The sequence below is a fragment of the Montipora foliosa genome, chromosome 4, assembly GCF_036669935.1.
Source record: "Montipora foliosa isolate CH-2021 chromosome 4, ASM3666993v2, whole genome shotgun sequence".
NCBI lineage: Eukaryota > Metazoa > Cnidaria > Anthozoa > Scleractinia > Acroporidae > Montipora > Montipora foliosa.
In genome coordinates this window covers 20,719,460-20,739,459 of record NC_090872.1, presented here as the reverse complement: position 1 = coordinate 20,739,459, position 20,000 = coordinate 20,719,460, and the positions used below count along the sequence as shown (strand labels likewise).

At 40.5% G+C, this 20,000-nt stretch overlaps 1 protein-coding gene and 1 pseudogene across 1 annotated transcript in view; one reads left to right on the top strand and one right to left on the bottom strand.

The window, feature by feature from the left end:
- The first annotated feature begins 3,209 nt into the window (after window positions 1–3,209).
- Window positions 3,210–20,000, top strand: part of LOC138000242 (histamine H2 receptor-like) — a 34,762-nt gene continuing 17,971 nt past the window's right edge. The window contains exon 1 of the mRNA XM_068846503.1: window positions 3,210–3,283. The gene's annotated coding sequence lies outside the window, so the exon portion shown is untranslated. The remainder of the gene's footprint in view (window positions 3,284–20,000) is intronic.
- Window positions 5,256–20,000, bottom strand: part of LOC138000239 (leucine--tRNA ligase, cytoplasmic-like) — a 57,125-nt pseudogene continuing 42,380 nt past the window's right edge.

Genomic DNA, 20,000 nt, shown 5'->3' with positions numbered 1-20,000 from the left:
ATTGCAAATAAATTCATCAGGGGGAAAGGACAAAAATTTAATCTTTAATCATGCTGAGGGGCATTGTGCCTTCTCGCATGTTGTGTTAACACTGACGTCGTAATTACACGTGACGTTTTTCTTTATTTTGAGCGATCGTGAGGGCCTTGTTGAGCTCACTGTTGGCACCAATAAAATTTGACCTCTGATCAATGTTTAGGATTCTTTCTGTATTTCTGTTCGTTTTGTTTCGTTTCACAAATTAGTGTAAGCCGTAGTAAAGTTCAGCTGATGTACCCAAAAATGGACTCCAAAATTAGCAAGCCCAAACAATAATTCATGAACAATATATATAAACATTAACATATTTTATAACAATAAAATACCAGTAATAAATGATGATGTCTTAGCCTTACGTTGCAAAGATGACGATGATGATGATAAATTCAGTAAATGAACAGATATTGTTATTGTTCTCTTTGGGTGATGTAAAATCACTGTCAGTAATGACAAAATGAAACAATTTTTACGTGATACCTAATCCAAACATTGACACAAAGTGAACACATCCCCTTTGTCATGAAATCTGAGGTTAAAAAGCTCATTAACATGCTTTGGGAGACTTTTTAGCAAATAAAACAAAAAAATTATAAATGGGGGTCCAGGGGACCACACTGTTATTTTTAAAGAGTTAATTTCACTCCAGTGCTGGAGTGAAAAAGTGGAGTAAAATAAAGCGGAGTAAAATGTACTCCTAAGAGGAGTTAATTTAACTCCACTAAGAGTAATGTTTACTCAGAACTAGTTAATATTCAAAGGCAATGACTTTGCTAGAGTAAATTTTACTCTCCCTACAGAGTAATATAATATAATGGAGTTAATTTTACTCCTATTTATCGGGATACTGAGTAAAGTCTACCCCACTTACTAATTCTACTTTCTGAGAAAAAAAGTAGAAGAGCATTTTACTCCTATATATGTATTTTTGTAGGGTAAATTTAAGTTTAGCCAGTCTAAGATGTGGAATTGGGGTTGTTTTATTTTTGTGAAATCCACCGATTAATTCTTTGTTTTCAAGGAGTTGGAGTGAAAAAGTGGAGTAAAACTAAACGCAGTAAAATGTACGCCTCTTATTTAGTACTTCACTAATTAACCCTTTAACTCCCAATACTGCCACTTATAGATTTTACTCTGTCTAACGCCAGACGATTTTACTCGTCAATGGGGAACCCCACGGGGCTGAAAGGGTTAACAACAGCTGGATTCACTCAAAAATTATGTCCCCATTAGCCCTTTAACTCCCAATAGTGCCACTTATAGATTTTACTCTGTCTAACGCCAGACGATTTTACTCGTCAATGGGGAACCCCACGGGGCTGAAAGGGTTAACAACAGCTGGATTCACTCAAAAATTATGTCCCCATTAGCCCTTTAACTCCCAATAGTGCCACTTATAGATTTTACTCTGTCTAACGCCAGACGATTTTACTCGTCAGTGGGGAACCCCACGGGGCTGAAAGGGTTAACAACAGCTGGATTCACTCAAAAACTATGTCCCCATTAACCCTTTAACTCCCAATAGTGCCACTTATAGATTTTACCCTGTCTAACGCCAGACGATTTTACTCGTCAGTGGGGAACCCCACGGGGCTGAAAGGGTTAACAACAGCTGGATTCACTCAAAAATTATGTCCCCATTAGCCCTTTAACTCCCAATAGTGCCACTTATAGATTTTACTCTGTCTAACGCCAGACGATTTTACTCGTCAATGGGGAACCCCACGGGGCTGAAAGGGTTAACAACAGCTGGATTCACTCAAAAACTATGTCCCCATTAGCCCTTTAACTCCCAATAGTGCCACTTATAGATTTTACTCTGTCTAACGCCAGACGATTTTACTCGTCAGTGGGGAACCCCACGGGGCTGAAAGGGTTAACAACAGCTGGATTCACTCAAAAACTATGTCCCCATTAACCCTTTAACTCCCAATAGTGCCACTTATACATTTTACTCTGTCTAACGCCAGACGATTTTACTCGTCAATGGGGAACCCCACGGGGCTGAAAGGGTTAACAACAGCTGGATTCACTCAAAAACTATGTCCCCATTAACCCTTTAACTCCCAATAGTGCCACTTATAGATTTTACTCTGTCTAACGCCAGACGATTTTATTCGTCAATGGGGAACCCCACGGGGCTGAAAGGGTTAACAACAGCTGGATTCACTCAAAAACTATGTCCCCCTTAACCCTTTAACTCACAATAGTGCCACTTATGGATTTTACTCTGTGTAACGCCAGACGATTTTTACTCGTCAATGGGGAACCCCACGGGGCTGGAAGGGTTAAGAGTAGAGTATACTCCCCTCCAAGTCAACAGTTTTATAGGATTAAAATTCTGTTAATAAAGCCCGGTATCTGTCCACATTTTAGTGAGGGTTAATACGATGAGCCGCTCTGAATCTTGCTGGTTTTTTCGTTTTTAATTGGACGACCCGGTAATTAAAAGTCGTTATCCTCCGCGATCTTGGATAACACAGTAGAGAACAGACTGGAAACTAGTGAGCCGTTTTGGTCAGCAGTCACCGGTGCAGCTCTTTACTGATTTCGGCGTTTTCGGCGGGTCTTTCGGCGGTTTTACTCAAGTTTGAATCAACGATCACAATTTGTGCTGACGAGTTTTTCGTTTGTTTACTCTTTAAATGCTAATCCAAAGCAAGGAAATGCTTACAACAACTCAAGCAAAAAGGTAAGCGTTAACTGAACCATGAGCAGATAATATTTGATGCCTTAGGCCCGATTCACGCGAATTACGGTGGTTTCGCCCCGTAGCGAGTTCGCCCCGTTGAAGTTCGCCCCCTATACAACCGAGTTCGCCCCACAGTTTACCAAAGTAGATCGAGTTCGCCCCATTTTCGTGCAATCTTTTAGTTTTTTTTCTGCAACTGAGCTTGAAAAAGAAACCGAAGTTTGAGCCAGTTAACCATTCTGTACATATATTTTGTCACTAACGAACTCTGATTGGTTGGAGTAACTTTTTATTGTCTTGATGTCCAATCCACCAATCACGATGCGGGGTTCTATGGCCAGAACAAGTCAAAATATTATTCGCGGTCATCAAACTAACACTGGCTGGCCTTAATTTTAAGCGTGCAGGTGTGTTTGGGCCCTCACCAGTTTAGAATACAATATCAGGCTATTATTTTTGTTTCCTTGGACAGAATCTTAGGCCTAAACGCATTAGCAAACTGATAAAGAACCATTAGGAGTGGAGCGGAAAGGATCACTCGGGCGCCGGCCGAAGGTAAGTAACTCCTAGTATTTCTCCTGAGCGATATAAAGAGTTCGACGCTCTGATGGCAGAGTTGTCAAACAAGCTCGAACTTTCGACTGGCGCCGTACGTTACGTTTTTAACGCTGAAACAGGCAAGATGATCACCGATGTGAACGAACTTCAGTACGGTTCCTGTTATGTCTTTGTATGTGTATACAGATTGTATTTATCATGCATATCGATGTGCATTCTTTGCAATCTTATGTTTAAAATTACCAGTATTAGATGCTTCATTGTAAACCTGGTCTTTTCTTTACATAATATTTAAAAAAAATGAACTTTTCATGGTTTTATGAGAAATCTGACTATAAATGAAGGTACAGTAGATCTAGTGAGGGTGAATGTGTTCTGTAGAGAGTAAATATTACTCTGACAAGGGGAGTAAAGTTTAAGAGGGTAAATTTTACTCTTGAAAAGGAGTGGTTTTGTACCTTTTTGTCTCACCCCAGTTTTGGAGTTAATTTAACTCTGTCAAGGGTAAATTGAACTCCATTTAAAGAGTTCAATTCACTCCAATAGAAGGATAAAATTTACTCTTGTATTGGAGTGAATTTTACACCACAGGAGGGGTAAACAATACTGGAGTAAATTTTTACCTCAACAAAAGAGTAAAAGATATAGGAGTACATTTTACTCCAAAAACGGAGTAAGCATTTCCGGAGTGAATTTTACTCCAAAAATGGAGTGGTTTTGTACCTTTTTTTTAACTCCCTTTTTGGAGTTAAATCTACTCCTTGAAAATAACAGTGCAAGGGTCCATGTTTTATCCTTTTCCTTCAACGGATGAAATAGCTAATTAGGGATAATATGTTTTGTAACAGGTTGTTGGAATGGAAATAACGTGGGCGTTACGTCCATTTTGTTAGCATGTAGCGTGACATCAGATAAAATGGTTTCAAGTGAAAGCAGCCGGTGAGGCAAAGGCGGGTGAAACACTAGTGTAGCAACACAGAAAACGTGTGAAATCCTATTCATGTAATCAAGTCTTGATATGGGTTGGTGAAAACCGGTATACAGCTGCAAAGGTTCCAGATTAACATTGTTGTGAATGATGGGGCGGGTGACCTCCAGCTCTAGGAAGCTAACATGATTAATTAAAACAAGAAATAGACATCGGCGGATGATGTTCGTACAAAGAACAGCTGAAGCAGAAAGAAACTAAGAAAATTGGGCCATCTATAACATACCGTTGCTGGAAGCTCTATACTGGCGATTTTCGTCATGTTGTCAACAGGCAAGATTAGAATAAATATCTTTTTCATAACATTTCCAGAAGGCTGAATCCAGCATTTTCACATTTTAGCTGCATTGCGTCATTTGCCATCTCGTGGAACATGGGCTTTGAATCAGCAAACGAAATTAAATTAGTCATACTGTAGCCCCAACATAGAACCCATCATTTGGTTGCTCCAGTGCAGGTTATAAATTCGGATTTTTATCGAATTCTGTACAACGAGGTGCTGTTTCAAGTCTCGCTATCGGAAATCTTCTCCTTCGCGGCTGTGTTTATTTGTTATTGTTGCATCGCAGTTGCAGTTATTTTGCCACAGAGGGAGGTCAAATGTATTGCTCATAGGGGTGTAGTACATCGCATTTTAACCAATGAAATCACTGCCTCGTAATTCTACTGTCCATCTGCTGCACAGAAAACTAAATTCTGCCCAGATTATAACTCGGATACCTTTCAGGTATTCCGAGTAATAACAATGGCGCCACCAAGGGGTAAAAACTGAAGAATATAAGAAGATGGAACTCTCTACAGAATTTACAAATTGTTCGATGTCCCTTCTGGATGAAGGCTGTCGAATGAAACCGAAGTATTTATGATGGACTTAGCCTTCGTTTTGTTTACTTACAGTACGAAGAGTGACAGTTCCAGGGTACCAACATTTTCAGTAATTATTTTAAATGATAAACAATGTCCCACTTAATGCTATGACAGTTTTCATTGATTCTGCCAGTAATTTGTGACAGGAATTTTAATTACTTTTTTTAGTTACATTAGATGGGCAGGTTGCCTTTTTCTTAACACAAAGGTCAACAATTGGAGAAGTCTATACTCATTCAATTTGAATTATATATTTTTTTTCTTAAATTCTTGCTGAAAACTAGAAATGTAAAAGTTTCCGCTCTGTTTTAAAATATAAGATGTAGCCACAAAGAAACCACTCATTCCAGTCGAAAAAAATCCTCTATAACTGCGGAAATGCCTTGTGCGACTGTAGGCCGTACGTAAACCAGGCTTAAAGACGGCAAAAACCGCTCAATACGATTCCGCAACGAGTGGCAATCACCCTTCGAAAAGTGCGGCTTCTTGAAAAGAGGGAGATAGCAACTTCACAGAGACAAGAACTTAGTTGTCTCATGCACACGTAGCAAAGATGACAGGTTTTATTGCAGTTGGAAACGTTCCAATAATTTCAATTCGCTGTTAAAGACTCGATAACCATGACGGTCAATGACGCATTTCAGGTGCTTCATTTCTTTGGAATAAAAGCGTACAGACACCGCCCGCTGTATTGCATGACGTCTTGTTCTGTCAATTCTAAAATCAGAAAAGATTTGACAATAATTATCGTAAAGACATTCTTTCATACCGCGAGGCGACGCACAAGGGAGCATTTTTCAGCGGTCAAGCCCGCTATCCATCCGTCTATCCCCTCTCTCATACCATAAACAACATTGGCGAGGGGGAGGGGTTGTATCAGGATTGCAAAAGTAGTTTTCATAATCCAACACTGCATGGTTGATTGGGGAGGGAGGGGGGGGGGGGGGGGTATGGTAAAGGGTAAGAAAACCACAATTCATGCCTTGGGTACTCCACGTGTGGCACTGGTCAATGGGTGCTTACCTACGTCGCAACCAGGCGATGCTGAAAGTGCAATTTTTCTTCCTCTCAATCCAAACACAGCCTCAATCTTAAAAAATAAGGAAACAAAACGGAATTAATTAACAGTTCTCTTTTTCAATTTTCATCAGTGGGCGATACACAATGTTTGTTTTGCTAAATGGACGGTTGCCAGCAGTATATTCTTCTGACTTCTGACGTAAACATAAAATAAATATTAAAATTCCGCCCAGTTTGAAAATGTTTTTTAGTTTGGTCTGGAAGTATTCTTTGAATGAGATCGCGGCTTCATGGGATTCGTCTCGGACGTCTCTTAAAATCTCGCCCTTCCAGATGCTCTCCGTAATTTTATCGTCCCGTTCAGAATGACTGCCCCTGTGTCTCCGGGATCCTTGGACCTTTGATACTGGTGCAAATAATGGAAGAATGCTTACAGTTCTCGGTCGCAATAAAACAACTTACCTCCCGAGTAAGCAGGGCTAAGTTCATCAGGTGCTCTCCCTGTGGATTTTCTAGCAGCACTGTGGCTTCATCTCCCTTGGCGCTTTGAGTAGGTTTAACTCCACAGAGCTTGACATTTACAAATCGACACACAGGGGAGGGAGTGATTTGATTTTCAGCCGGGAGGGGAGAGGCTTCTGTTGTACGCTTTACACCATTCGTATTGCTTGTCTGGAAAAAAAAATAAGGTTCAAGCAGAGATATTAACGATGAAGGTTACTTGCCATACCATTTTCACTGGTAAACTTAAGTAGAAATACTGAAACCACAGCTGAACGACAAACAAACCAACCAAATTTTCAGCCGTTGTAAAGACAGAGAATGGTTTTCCTGGAGCACAGTCTTCTTGTATTCGATTGTCTGCTTCACTCGATGGCTTGATTTCAATTTTCACGAGCTGAAAACAAAGAAAAACTGTTGTCGTTATTGTTAACACTTTGAAATTGAGCACTGAGAAATTGAATTGTTCCGGCTTAACCTATCAAATGAGCCAATCAGGACGCAAAGCCACTTCCGTGCCGCCGGCGCTAGACGCTGATTGGCTGAAAATGTAGATTCAATAAAGTAAATTCCATACCCATCCACTTCTTATCATTGAAACAAAACTGTAAAAGAGATTCATCATGAAAATGTTCCTAAAAAAGATACCTCCAGAGCTTTGCGAAGGAATGGTTTGTTTTCCTCAAGTACTTGTCTTTCATCAAATTGTAGAGTTGTCTCCAAGGCCGACGGGCCGTCGCGTTCCACACATTCCTGTAGATATGATCATGTCATGAAGCAATATTATTTCAACTTACTGGTTTTTAACGAGTGACCAAAGTTTTCCGTGAACTAGAGAGAGCCTCATTAGCCCCTAGAGTCCTTGATCCTTGCGTGGTGAGAGAACTGACCTACTGCTAACGTCACGGTGGCCCCGGGTCCGATTGCCAAACTCGGCATCATATGTGGATTGAGTTTTACTTGGAGAGGTTTCCCAAGTACTCCGGTTTTCCCCTCTGCGTTTGATTATTTCCATGTCGAGTGTCGCCAGTTAGTGCTCCATCACTAAAAGACTTGACACTTAAATAAAAGTTCATTACTTTCGACGACCACAAGACTGCAGTCACTCGAGAATAAAAAGGAATGAGATCCTGTTTTCCCGCTTTAAAAATCTCCACGAGTCTGCACGCAAAGAGATGAACATCATGGCACGGTTGTTCAAAAGCCGATTAACGCTAATCCCTGATTAAAAATCAACGAAGGAGTTTATTTCTCTACTTCCAAATGCTGTTCAACGATAATATTCGGCAAAACTTTACCATAGAAGAAGTCAATCTTGAAAAACAAAAATAACCAAACCAAACTTTCACCAAAAAGTTGAAAACAGGAAACATAATTTTACAATGACTGCAAAAATTTTCGCGCGCTCGTTGGCTAATTTTTATTGTCAATAAGCGGACAGACACAAATTTATAATTCATGAGATAACAAGACGCTCCATAAAAGCGTACACTGGGTTGCCTGTGGTACGTGTTACAGAACTACAGAAGGCACTGAATTGGGTGGTATTGAACTGCAGGGTTCCAGTTAATATTTTCAAGTGCTGGGTGATTAAGACCATGAGGGCCACCCACATGTCGCGCCAGCAGAGGCCCTTTGGCTCACACGTCACACCTTTAATTATTTTGTAATATCCTGTCCCATTTTGAGGTCTTCTAGTTTTTTAAGCTTTGGTAATTCAGTTTAAAGATAACAAAACACGCTCTTGAGTAAAATTCACTCGTTTCTTCTCAGATAAGGGGAAAAAACAACAGTTTTTATATATAGCTCTGAATCGAATTCTCATCGAAAGATTAATGACAATCGATCGTAAAAAGACGAAGATTTCTGCAGTCTCTGACTTTTATGATGTTTTGTCAAAAGGAAGAAATTGATCACGTGCTAAGCAACCATAAAGGTGCATGTGATCACCTTGTGTCAACTGAATGAACTACGGGAAAGCATGTTAATCGTTCGTCGCTTTCAGAGTTATACAACGTCTTTGGTTTTTTAATTTTGTTGTAATATTTAACTGAATATTTACATTTCATCTGTCGGGTCAGGAAGCCTTCTTTGTCGGGTTCCTGAGGACGTATCTATTTTGACTTCAGGGTAAACTATTTACACAATCGCGAGGTTGAGCGGCCATGCAATTGAAAATCTGAACATTCATGAGATACAAAAACGAATTATCGCAAATCACAATGCTGACAAGCACAAAAGCAGAAGAAATGTTTAATGAATATGAAGTTTGTTACTATGTCAATGTTTTTGGGTTAGAAGTCCATTACTCGTCCCTTTTAAGACTCCACATTTTTTTTTCAGCGCGTGTCTTGTTCGGTATCCAATTGACTTTCCATTATTGAACTCCATAAGGGCATATTTTGTTTAAAGATCCACTAAAACGTCATTCGCGTTACATGACTTTCGACGCCATTGCCGGTTAAGTTAATCATTCTACTGTGTCCACCAGAGAAGTCTACGCATTTCCCACTACCCTCTCGATCCTAAGAAAATACGCGCAGAAGGCTCTATGCACAAAGACACCACTTAGCAGGGGAGTGACAGGCAAGACTTTTACCGACACGGAAAAAAAAAACGAAAAAAATAAAACTAACAAATGAAACGCAGATTCCGACTGGGTTTGGCAACCCAGTAATGACGTGATAATGCTCGCATCAGATTGAAGTTTCTCGCATTTTTGTCTCGCTTTCTTCTCGTGTTTTCACTTAATTTTGACCCCTCTGCCTTTTTGTTATTGTAAAAAACAAATTGATGTCTGTTTTTCATGCGTCTGTCCTGTTATTGATCATGTATTTCGTCATAGCATGGTCAAAGTAGTCTGCGGATCCACTCGGCTATCGCCTCGTGGATCCCACAGCTACTTTGACAATGTTATGACGCAATTCATGATCAATAACAGGACAGACGCATGAAAAACTGACATAAATTTGTTAAGTTTACGCTAATCCTGGATCAAGTTGATCGGCTTTCGAAAAACCGGGCCCAGTTTAATATCACTAAAATTGTAATGAATAGAAGGCTCTCTTTAACTTTTATTTGAAATCTTTAAGGTTGTACAAGCTTGCTCAGCCGGCATTTTCACTAATATGAACGTCCAATTCAAGTCTCTCGGAGTTTTTTCTTAAGTTCGCATCCGTACCTTGACATGTTGAACAAATGGCATCAGCTTTTTCATGGCGCTTTTCACTTCCGGTACAGCTTTCATCCGGTTCATGATATCCCTGTTATCGGGGAAATTTCCTCCCAGTTCATTGTACATCTCCTTGAGGGTGTTCAGAGTGGCGTGTTGCCATGGAGGATAAGCACTGGCCACATAAATGATTCCAAGGGTTGGTTTTACGGGAGGTGCTGCATCTTTCTATTGAAGGAATTATTAAAAAATATTGTCACATATCCTTCCATTAAACGACTAAGAATATTGGAACTAGACCAATTTTCAAGATACTGCAACTCACATGAAGCATTGACCGCCCATGTTTTCACACTTAGAGGCATCTCTATAGTTTAGGGTACGGTTTAAGTCGGAGGAGATGCTCAGCACACTGTCAAAACAGGGGACAGTGCGGGCTTTTTACTTGAACGTTTCACAGATGTCACAAACGAGCGTTCTGAGAATGGGGCCAACTGTTCGGCGCTCAACACTGCAAACTTCAATTCCTTTGACTTGCTCATTTGGTAGAACAAGTGTGACTCTTAGATTGCCAAAAAGGTTACGAATGATTTTTTATTTCACGTGTGCCTAAAGTTCTCGCCGTAAGTTGCTTTTTTGTAGAATGATGGTGAAGACCACTTACCTTTTTTCCCTTGGGATTCATCATGGCCTTGATTCGAACACGGAATTCGTGCGCACATCCTGTTAGGTAATCCGCTGACTTCAACAGCGGCTGTTCGACGTTTCCTGCAACCGGCCAAGAGGCATTCATAATGCTTCCGCTCTACAAGAAAAAAATATCGATACTTCATTTGGGAATGCAAACAGGCCATTGAAAGACCGAACGTCTTGACAACTCCTACGACTGTGATGTAAAATTCGCAATGCTCCCACAAGGAAAATTATACTCCGAAGCAAAACAAAATTGTTGGTGGAAACGCGCTCTAAGCAGATCGTCACGAAAGAGGCACTAAAATCTACCTTTCCCAACAGTTCCCAAAGGTGCTCAGCGAGATGAGGACAGATTGGTGAGAGAAGCAGCGTTTGTACCTAAAACAAAGAAAATACCAAGTGTAAATGTAATGCGAAGGGACAGAATCCTCGTTTCAAAAATCGCCATAATCCAAGCACCATAAAATGCTTGTGCCAAAAAGTGGATCCGCCCAAATCTGGCTCGACACTTCACGACAAATACATAACAACTCTAGCACAAAAGGGAATCAGAAACTCCAGTTGACATAAACCAAAGCTCGGACTGAATTGAAACCCATAGTACCGATATGCGCTGGTTATAGCGTTTGGATGATTAACACAGCATTTACAGTAGATTTCGTGATACTCACCTCAATAAACCTGAAAACAAGGTCTCTCTGCATTCCTGTCATACAATTCTCTCGGTATCGATCTCTCGCTGCTTGCAGTTCGTAGAAACCTGTTTTAAGAGCCTCTCGGAACATCATGCCCTTGTAGTTAGCATCTGTTTCTTTGATGGCTTTGTTTATGCAACTGCAAACGAAAGAAATCAATGTATGTATTCAAAGTGCGGGTTATAATAGACGAAGAGTGTCATGAAGTGATCCTAGCAGTTATAATATGGACAATGGGCCCTTTGCATGAAACTGTCACATGGCATAAAATCTTCTCTGCTGGATGGCAAGCTACGCACTGGGACATCCAAAACAAAGAAAAGTCACGCTTTGCTGGTTGAAATCGCTTTGACTGTTGCGTACCTTTTGCCATCCAGTATGGCGGATTTTGTATCATGTGACAATATCATGCAAAGAGCCCACTCAAGCAATTGTCACTTATAGACACCTGAGAAATTCAGACGGCGTCGACAGGATTCGAACTCCCAAGTCATAACCTCTGCTATGCCGATAAAATGCTCTGCCAACTGAGGAATGAAGCCACTCGGTTGGGAGCAGGTCAATTTGTTGGACTTATGTGTTCCCGCGAAAGGACTCGATAAATGAATTGCATGTATGTATCTGAAGTGCGGCTTGTGGCCCCAAAAGAAAAAAGTGATCATCACTTGTAAACCAACATTTCTAAATTCCAATTCGATCGGATGCTGCACCTCCCTGAAAACCACTTTCTCGTGAGTGGAGCTTCCTGGGTAAATATCATTAATTAAATTCATCATACTTACCTGGACAATAGACCATTTTACAGTTGTAGCTAAGTTACCTGGCCTAAGAATGGAAGCGAGGCTGCCGGTGACACTGGTTTGATACAAACCTTTGTGCTTTTCTAATGTTAATATAAACTAATAGTAATAAATAACAGTTAATATTTCTATAGCGCTTTTTACAATGAAAGATCAAAAGCGCTTTACATGTCTTTAAAACAAAATAAAATAAAATAGTAAATCTAATTACAATAATTAATATAGAAATGATTAAAATTATGTAATAATTATAATATGTACAAGTAGAAATATTTAATAATATTTAATATTTCTAATTAGAATTACAACACAATTTACATGATAAAAGCAGTGAGGTCTGTTTCAATACAAGATCACAGCCACTCACAGGCCAGGTCACTGAGCAAACAACTGTAAAATGGCCTACAATGGTCACGTGAGCCCAACAAATTGTCCCGGTGAGCGCGAGGATCAATTCACTCTTGTTGACATTTTGTATGTTCCCGCTTTGGTTGGTTTTAAAGGGAACCTCCACCAAAACAACAAAATAACTTTAAGCCACAGAACATAATGTTTGCAATTCGAAATTTTCAAACTTTTTCCAATGAAAGCGTTTGTATCCGAAAAAAGTGAATTTCAAAAACGCTTGTTTTGGCTTTCAAATTTCACGGGGACCGCCATCTTGAATATTTGTAATCTGCGATCAGGCTCTATTTTAGTTTCGCGTGGTACGTAATGTGGAGTTGGCGAAACGAAAAGTAGAGCCTGACCAAATTCCTCTTCCATATTCCTTCCGCCCACTTTTTTTGATTGATTGACATGTCCTTCATCGGCCAATCAAATTTACTTCCATTACACCAATACACGCGTGGACGGCAGAGTCACGCTATTTTGTTTTGACCAGAGTTGATTACCGTGGGAGGAATATTATGAACGAATTCGAAAGTTACCGTTGGCTTTAATTTGAGAGAAACACATTCAAAGCATGGAGAATGTTACTTTCTGTACCTTTTCGACGACTATATTGCGGCAAAGGCCGGCGTAATTCTTCCTCCGAACTTCACCGAATATGCAATCGTTTTAAGCTTAACATCTTAATTCTTTTGGGTAGAGGACAAGGAAACCTTAAACTTAAGCCCAAACAGAAAGAAGCGCTACAGGCGACTGGGAGTAACTGGGAAAACACCACTCCTCCCCAAGTAAACTTCTTGGTATATTGTGAAGTGGATACGTGGATACGCGGATACGCAGTCGAAAATACCACCCCTCCCCAAGTAAACGTCTAGGTATATTGTGAAGTGGATACGTGGATACGCGGATACGCAGTCGAAAATACCACCCCTCCCCAAGTAAACTTCTAGGTATATTGTGAAGTGGATACGCGGATACGCAGTCGAAAATACCACCCCTCCCCAAGTAAACTTCTAAGTATATTGTGAAGTGGATACGCGGATACGCAGTCGAAAATACCACCCCTCCCCAAGTAAACTTCTAGGTATATTGTGAAGTGGATACGCGGATACGCAGTCGAAAGTACCACCCCTCCCCAAGTAAACTTCTAAGTAGTATGTTGTGAAGTGGATACGCGGATACACAGTCGAAAATACCACCCCTCCCCAAGTAAACTTGTAAGTATATTGTGAAGTGGATACGCGGATACGCAGTCGAAAATACCACCCCTCCCCAAGTAAACTTCTAAATATATTGTGAGAACCAAACCGCAAAATTTCGCGAGAGTGCTTAGGCCTAATCACTGAAACGAGCGCTTAGGCTTAATCAGTAAACGAGTGCTTTCTTCTTCACACGATCTAGTGAAAAAGTGTGGTTAACCGAAGCGTAAAATGAAAGCTAAAACTCTACGAGAGTGCTTAGGCCTAATCACTGAAGCGAGTGTTTACTAGGCTTAATCAGTAAACGAATGCTTTCTTCTTCACACGATCTCGTGAAAAGTGCAGTTAACCGAACCGCAAAAATTTTACGAGAATGCTTAGGCCTAATCACTGAAACGAGCGCTTAGGCTTAATCAGTAAACGAGTGCTTTCTTCTTCACACGATCTCGTGAAAAAGTGTAGTTAACCGATGCGTAATATGGAAGCTAAAACTTTACGAGAGTCCTTATTTCAAAAAATGAGCAAGTCGTAGCGAAAAAGGATAAATTTGAGTGTAAAAGGAACACTTAGTTTTGTTAAGCGAAGGGTAGGGAATGTGAATATTTACAGTAACGTGTAGTTTAAAAAGATTTGCATGCAGCCATTAAAGAGCTTGCCTCATTGTACTCTTTGGTTGACTGCCTTGATCACGGTCTATTATCTTCTTTTGTTTACCCACGGGATCTAATCGTCCGTCACGTAGCTTTGCACTTCTGTACGGTGGCCAATTTACATTATCAACTCCGTTGATAAAACCCAATTTTTGTATACTACTTCCCCACCGACGCAGCACCACAGTTGCTTTAGAAACTACCCCTTCATAAATACTTAATGATTGTTTCCTTTTAAGCGGTCCTGGTTAAGCGATAACAAATTCGATAAAATTACCCGAGGTTGGATTATTGTCTGCTTGTGTCGGGTGAGTGGTTTAAAGAACGAGGTATGTTACATGTGTACCATGGCTTGCTTGGCTGAAGCATGATTATCGCGGGATTGTTACTCAGTTACTTAGCTTTAGTTGAAATTTGCCTGATATTTTGATCGCAATCTTTGCTGGTCTCGATCCATGCTTTAAAGAACGAAGAATATAATATTTGTAGCTTGCTTTTCTCGGGAACTTTGAATTTTGCATATACGACAGCGCATTTTGAAGTATGTTACACGAAGTTGGTATCCAGTCCCCATGTGTGACGTCCGCGTATCCACGTATCCGGGTATCTATGTTTTCCACTGCGTATCCGCCTATCCACTCAATATAGTTAAAAGTTTACTTGGGGATTGGTGGTACTTTCGACTGCGTATCCGCGTATCCAGCCTTTTCAGAGGTGCAGCTTCAAAATGGCAGGGTATTCTGCAGTTAAGACGGCGACTGTTTTTGAACGGTCGAGATTATTTAATTGTCGGAGCAACTGCAGAATCACTGAAAGGAGCGCTTAGGCTTAATCAGTAAACGAGTGCTATTTTCTTCACACGATCTCGTGCAAAGTGTAGTTAGACAAACCGTAAATTGAAAGCTAGAATGTTGAAGAGGGTTTAGGCCTAATCACTGAAACGAACGCTTACGATTAATCAGCAAACGAGTGCTGTTTTCTTCACACAATCTCGTGAAAAGTGTAGTAACCAAACGGTAAATTGAAAGCGAAAATGCATAAGAGTGCTTAGACCTAAAAATGTAGTTAATCTAACCGTAAAATTCACAACTGATCACTACTTAATTAGCGAGTCACGCTTTAAGAACGAGAAATACTGTTTTGAGTAAATTACATACTTCAACTTGACGCAGAACTTTATTCGAGTGGCAGGGTACGTGGGGCTTCCGTCGGTACCATTTACACAAATGTCGCAAATTTTTAAAACAATTTTCCTCAAATGTAAAGCTTTTCCGGCGTCGGAAAAAACACAACTTTCCTCCGCACAGCTGGCATTTATTCAAAACAGCACATGAGCTTGCGAAAACCAACCTTCACTAAGTGCCCCGCGAAATAAGCCAATCGGAGCGTAGATTGCATTGCCGCAACCTTTTTTCAGTAGCCAATGAAAAGTGGTTACCGGATCTCACATTTCCAGTGACAGAGTGAGATTTGGGTACGAGATTAGTGGTTGCCCTATTGTTCTGACATAAAGAGCGTTTAGCGGAGATTCCCTTTAAATCTCGCGCCATATTCTGCAGCAGCCAATCACAGAGAAACTGTTTTCTTCCCGCGCTTAGGGCCGGCTGCACATATTTGCCTTTCACTATGATTGGCTACCTTAGTTTCCTTCGTCTGTTGCAATATAAAGCAAAACTAAAACTCACCTTTCAAAGACGCGATCATCAAAACAGCTTGGTTTCCCTATGCGAAGTGAATCCTTGCAAGACAGCATTTCCTAAAATTGCGCAGAAAGTCTAGTCAATGGCTCCGTCTTGCATCCCGCTTGTTTCCTTTTTTCATTCGAGGCTTTTAGTGGACACAATTGGGAGCTCAAAAGCAGGCGAACGACAACCGGAAGTGAACATTTCGCACGCCAGGACAGGAGTGTATCCCTGATTTTTAAACTAATCATTTCTTATGGCGAAAAGATACTTATCAACATAAATGTGATTGCGTGAAGACAAGTTAAAAGGAAAAACAGCTCACTTCCGGTTGCCGTCCGCATCTCAAAAACGTCGCGTGCATAAGCTCCCTATCAAAAGGTCTCGACCTCTAATGATCACTTCATTCAAGTCTCAAGCTTACAGATTATCATTGCTTGTCCCGCGGTTGAGCTGGCATGAGGCATGGGCCTATTCCCGAAATAATGTTACAAACTGCTGTCACCATCTCGGCCACGAGGGAAACGATTGCCAATTTCGTAAACTTCACACAACTCATGCGGGGCTTTTAGAGGCGAAATCGCAACCAGTTAACGTTAAATACATGTTTTATGATCCTGAAATTTGACTTATAACTATCTGTGTTTCCATGTCTGGGGCATACGCTCCAACAGATCGATTCGGTGGGTTGATATAGTTAATTCTGTCGATACACAGAGTGCCACGCGGCCAACTTTGTTCCTCGAGCTTAGATAACCGAGCGCAAGTGACAACATGATTGGGAAGGCTGCAAATCAAATCAAATACAATCTTAGTTTTTGTCAAAATGGAAAAACGGATTACCCCGAGAAAAACCTATCAGAACAGAGTAGAGAACCAACTCTCGTCTGAATACACAACCGAGTCAGGAAATTCAACTCGGAACAAGTTGGTGGATTGTCACTGAGTGGACTCTTCAGTGCGCCAGCTGTATCTCTAATTACTCCACCCCCAACGTTCCTTCCCTCCTCTTAAGCTTTCTTGAGCAGACCGCTTTATAACATAAGTCCCAGACAGAAACCCCGAAAGCGCACTGCAAGGAGAAGTCTCCATTAAGCGTGGAAAAAAAGATAAAAGAGCTGAAAGGGAACAAACAACCCAATAAAGCTTCGTACGAGAGACGGTATCCTCATATTCTGACCTTTGTCCACTCAAGAAATGTGAAAAGACGTAAAATCCCAGCGTCGGCCACTTTTTCAACAAAATTCGCATCTTCCACCGTGTCACCAGCGTCAGCAAGGGCCAGACGCATACCTGAGAATATACAAAGTGCAATATTGCCAGTCGAGAAAACATTCTTCCTAAAAAGAAAACCATGCACCCTTTCTCTCACGGATGATTTGGTCACAAAACAGAGAGCTTTAGCATTGAGTTTACATAATTGTCATAAAAGTACGAAAACCCACTTATTCTAAATTGTCTCTTTTTCTTTAGGTGTCTATCACCTCAACACAGCTGTCCACTTTTTTTATTTTCTGAAATCGTCCCCAATTCATTGTGTTTTTTTTATAACCTTTAAATCGAAAATTCACTTTTTATTTGCTTTGAAAGACGGAAAAAGTGGTTATACTTTGATCCATAACCGAGCAGTGAGGGTGGAATGGGTTTAATACCGGGTTGACGTCATAGACTGCTTTGCATTTTGCTGTCTTTCAAAGCAAACAAAAAAGTGCATTTTAATTCCTAAGGTTCTAAAAACAACACAATGTATTTGGGACGAATTCGGAAAATAAATAAAGTAGAAAACTGGGTTTGAGGTGATATGCACTTTGAGTTGTTTGAGATCTGTGGCTAACAGACAACAATGGTACTAAAATCAAGCAGGTTTCTTTGATTTTTGGCAAAAGGCGAATTTCCTATGACTCGTTTCAATAAATTCCATGTATTGTCAATTTTACTTTTGTTTGCCCATTTGCGGTTTTAAAGGGGCAGTGTCACGCCATTTCAGTCAAATTTAAAAACACTAAAAGACGCCTTTGCATCAATGAAGACCAAAAAATAATGGTGTAGTTTTGTTGCCAATAACCATTGAAGTGCACTGAAGCTATTCTTTGTTATTGGCATCCATGGATGGAGAGGATGGAAATGGATTGAAACTTGAAAACATTTGACAAGTTTTTTCAAGTTTGGAGATGGTGTCCGCAGAAAGTCGCCAAAAATTCAATCCGAACATCTCTTTGTGCAATAAATATATTTCATATCTTGTCAATCGGTTGTCAGTAAAGTACTAATTTAGATTTTTCCCCAGTTTTGGACCTAAAAACAGCAAATTTAGCATGACAGTTCCCCTCTAAATTGAGTGCCCACGGTATTGTCGTGATTCCCTTGTTTCTTCAATACTACTTTAATGAATAGTTAAGAATGTCGTGCCACAACCTCAGACAGGCAGAAGAAAACAAAACAAAACCAATATCCTGAGGCAACACTGATACAGAGGATATTACATGACCGCCCGGGGGATACGAATTTTATCTTCGAGTGCTGACTCGGTATACAAGTGAGCTATCGTATCAACTCGAGGACATCTGATCTCGCTACACGGTCATCTAGTGTTCTATTCATATAATCTGTTGATCATAAATTCCAAATCACAGGCATCGCAGTTTTATTCATTTGAAAAGCACCGAAAAAAGTGATCACCTTGACTGGAGAAAGTGACCGGTACTTTCAATGTGTTCGTATCTCAAAGCAATTTTTTTCATGATATTCTCAAATGAAGTTTTAATAGACCAATTTCGATATATTAAAATTCAGTCGAAAACAAAAGGCATCATCTCGAGGCTCTGGGGAATAAACTCATACAAATCTTTACATTTATTCCCCAGACCCTCGAGATGATGTCTTTTGTTTAGGACTGAATTTTAATATATCGAAATTGGTCTATTAATGACAGTAGCGGCCGCACGATGCGGTAATATTATTGGCTGCCATGTCCGTAACCATGACGACATATTAAAGATTAAAATAGCATCTTCTCTTTGCGTGACGAACAAGAAATTGATCGATATCTATATCACAGAAATACTTCTCTTTAAAACCAAAATTGTAACTTAGTCGCACGTGATTTCCCGCGCTTTGCGGCAGCTGCAATTGTTAACTTCTTCTTTTGATTAGCTCATTTGATTGTATTCGTTTGTTGTAGGCTGAGCGAACAGGGTGGCTTAGGGGGCATTTACATGAGACTGGGAGGTATGAACTTGTGCCGGTATGAAATTTTTGCAGTTGTTTAAATGAAACCGGGACGAAACGCTCGAAATGTAATGATATATTTTGTCTCAAAAATATATGGGCTGACCGAAAAGCATACAGGCTAGAAATTTCTGGACACGGTCTGTGATTTGTTGTCATTTACACGAGACCGGTACGAACTCAGACCAATATGAGAATTTCTCGTCTCTGTCCAGCAACCGAAACGAAAGTCAGACAGGTCTGAGTTCATTGTAAGGGTGGTCTCATGTAAACGCATGAAAAGAAATGTATGGAGGCCGATACGAACTCATGCCGGTCTGAGCTCGTCTCGGTCTCATGTAAATACCCCTATAGTTCCGGCTTTACGTCACTCAGTTGCAACATAAATTGCCTTTACCGTCAGCTGAAAATTTGTCCACAGCTTGTCCCAAGGTGAGAAAGTTCCCTGTCGATTTTGACATCTAAAAATAAAAATAATAAAGATCACTTTACCCCGCAGGAAAGAAGAAACTCCTCAACATTAACAGGCGATGAACATATAAACCAAAAGTAAAGATAAAACATGGGGTTAGGCTTCGTAGCAAGCATACGGTGTGGAAGAGGAGGTTTGAAGAAAATTGTTCGCACTCTGGTCGAGAGAAGATACCCCTCCCCTCTCTCTGAAATTATTGCACTCGTTTCATTTTTTGCGTGGCTGAAGCATTGAAAATCTCGATTCGCGTTCTCCTTTCGCTGTGAACCCCACGCCCGAAAAAGCTTGCAACGCAGGCTAACACGAAAATTTCTCTGCTACTAAAGAGATTTAGTACTGCATTGCACTCTACGTGAA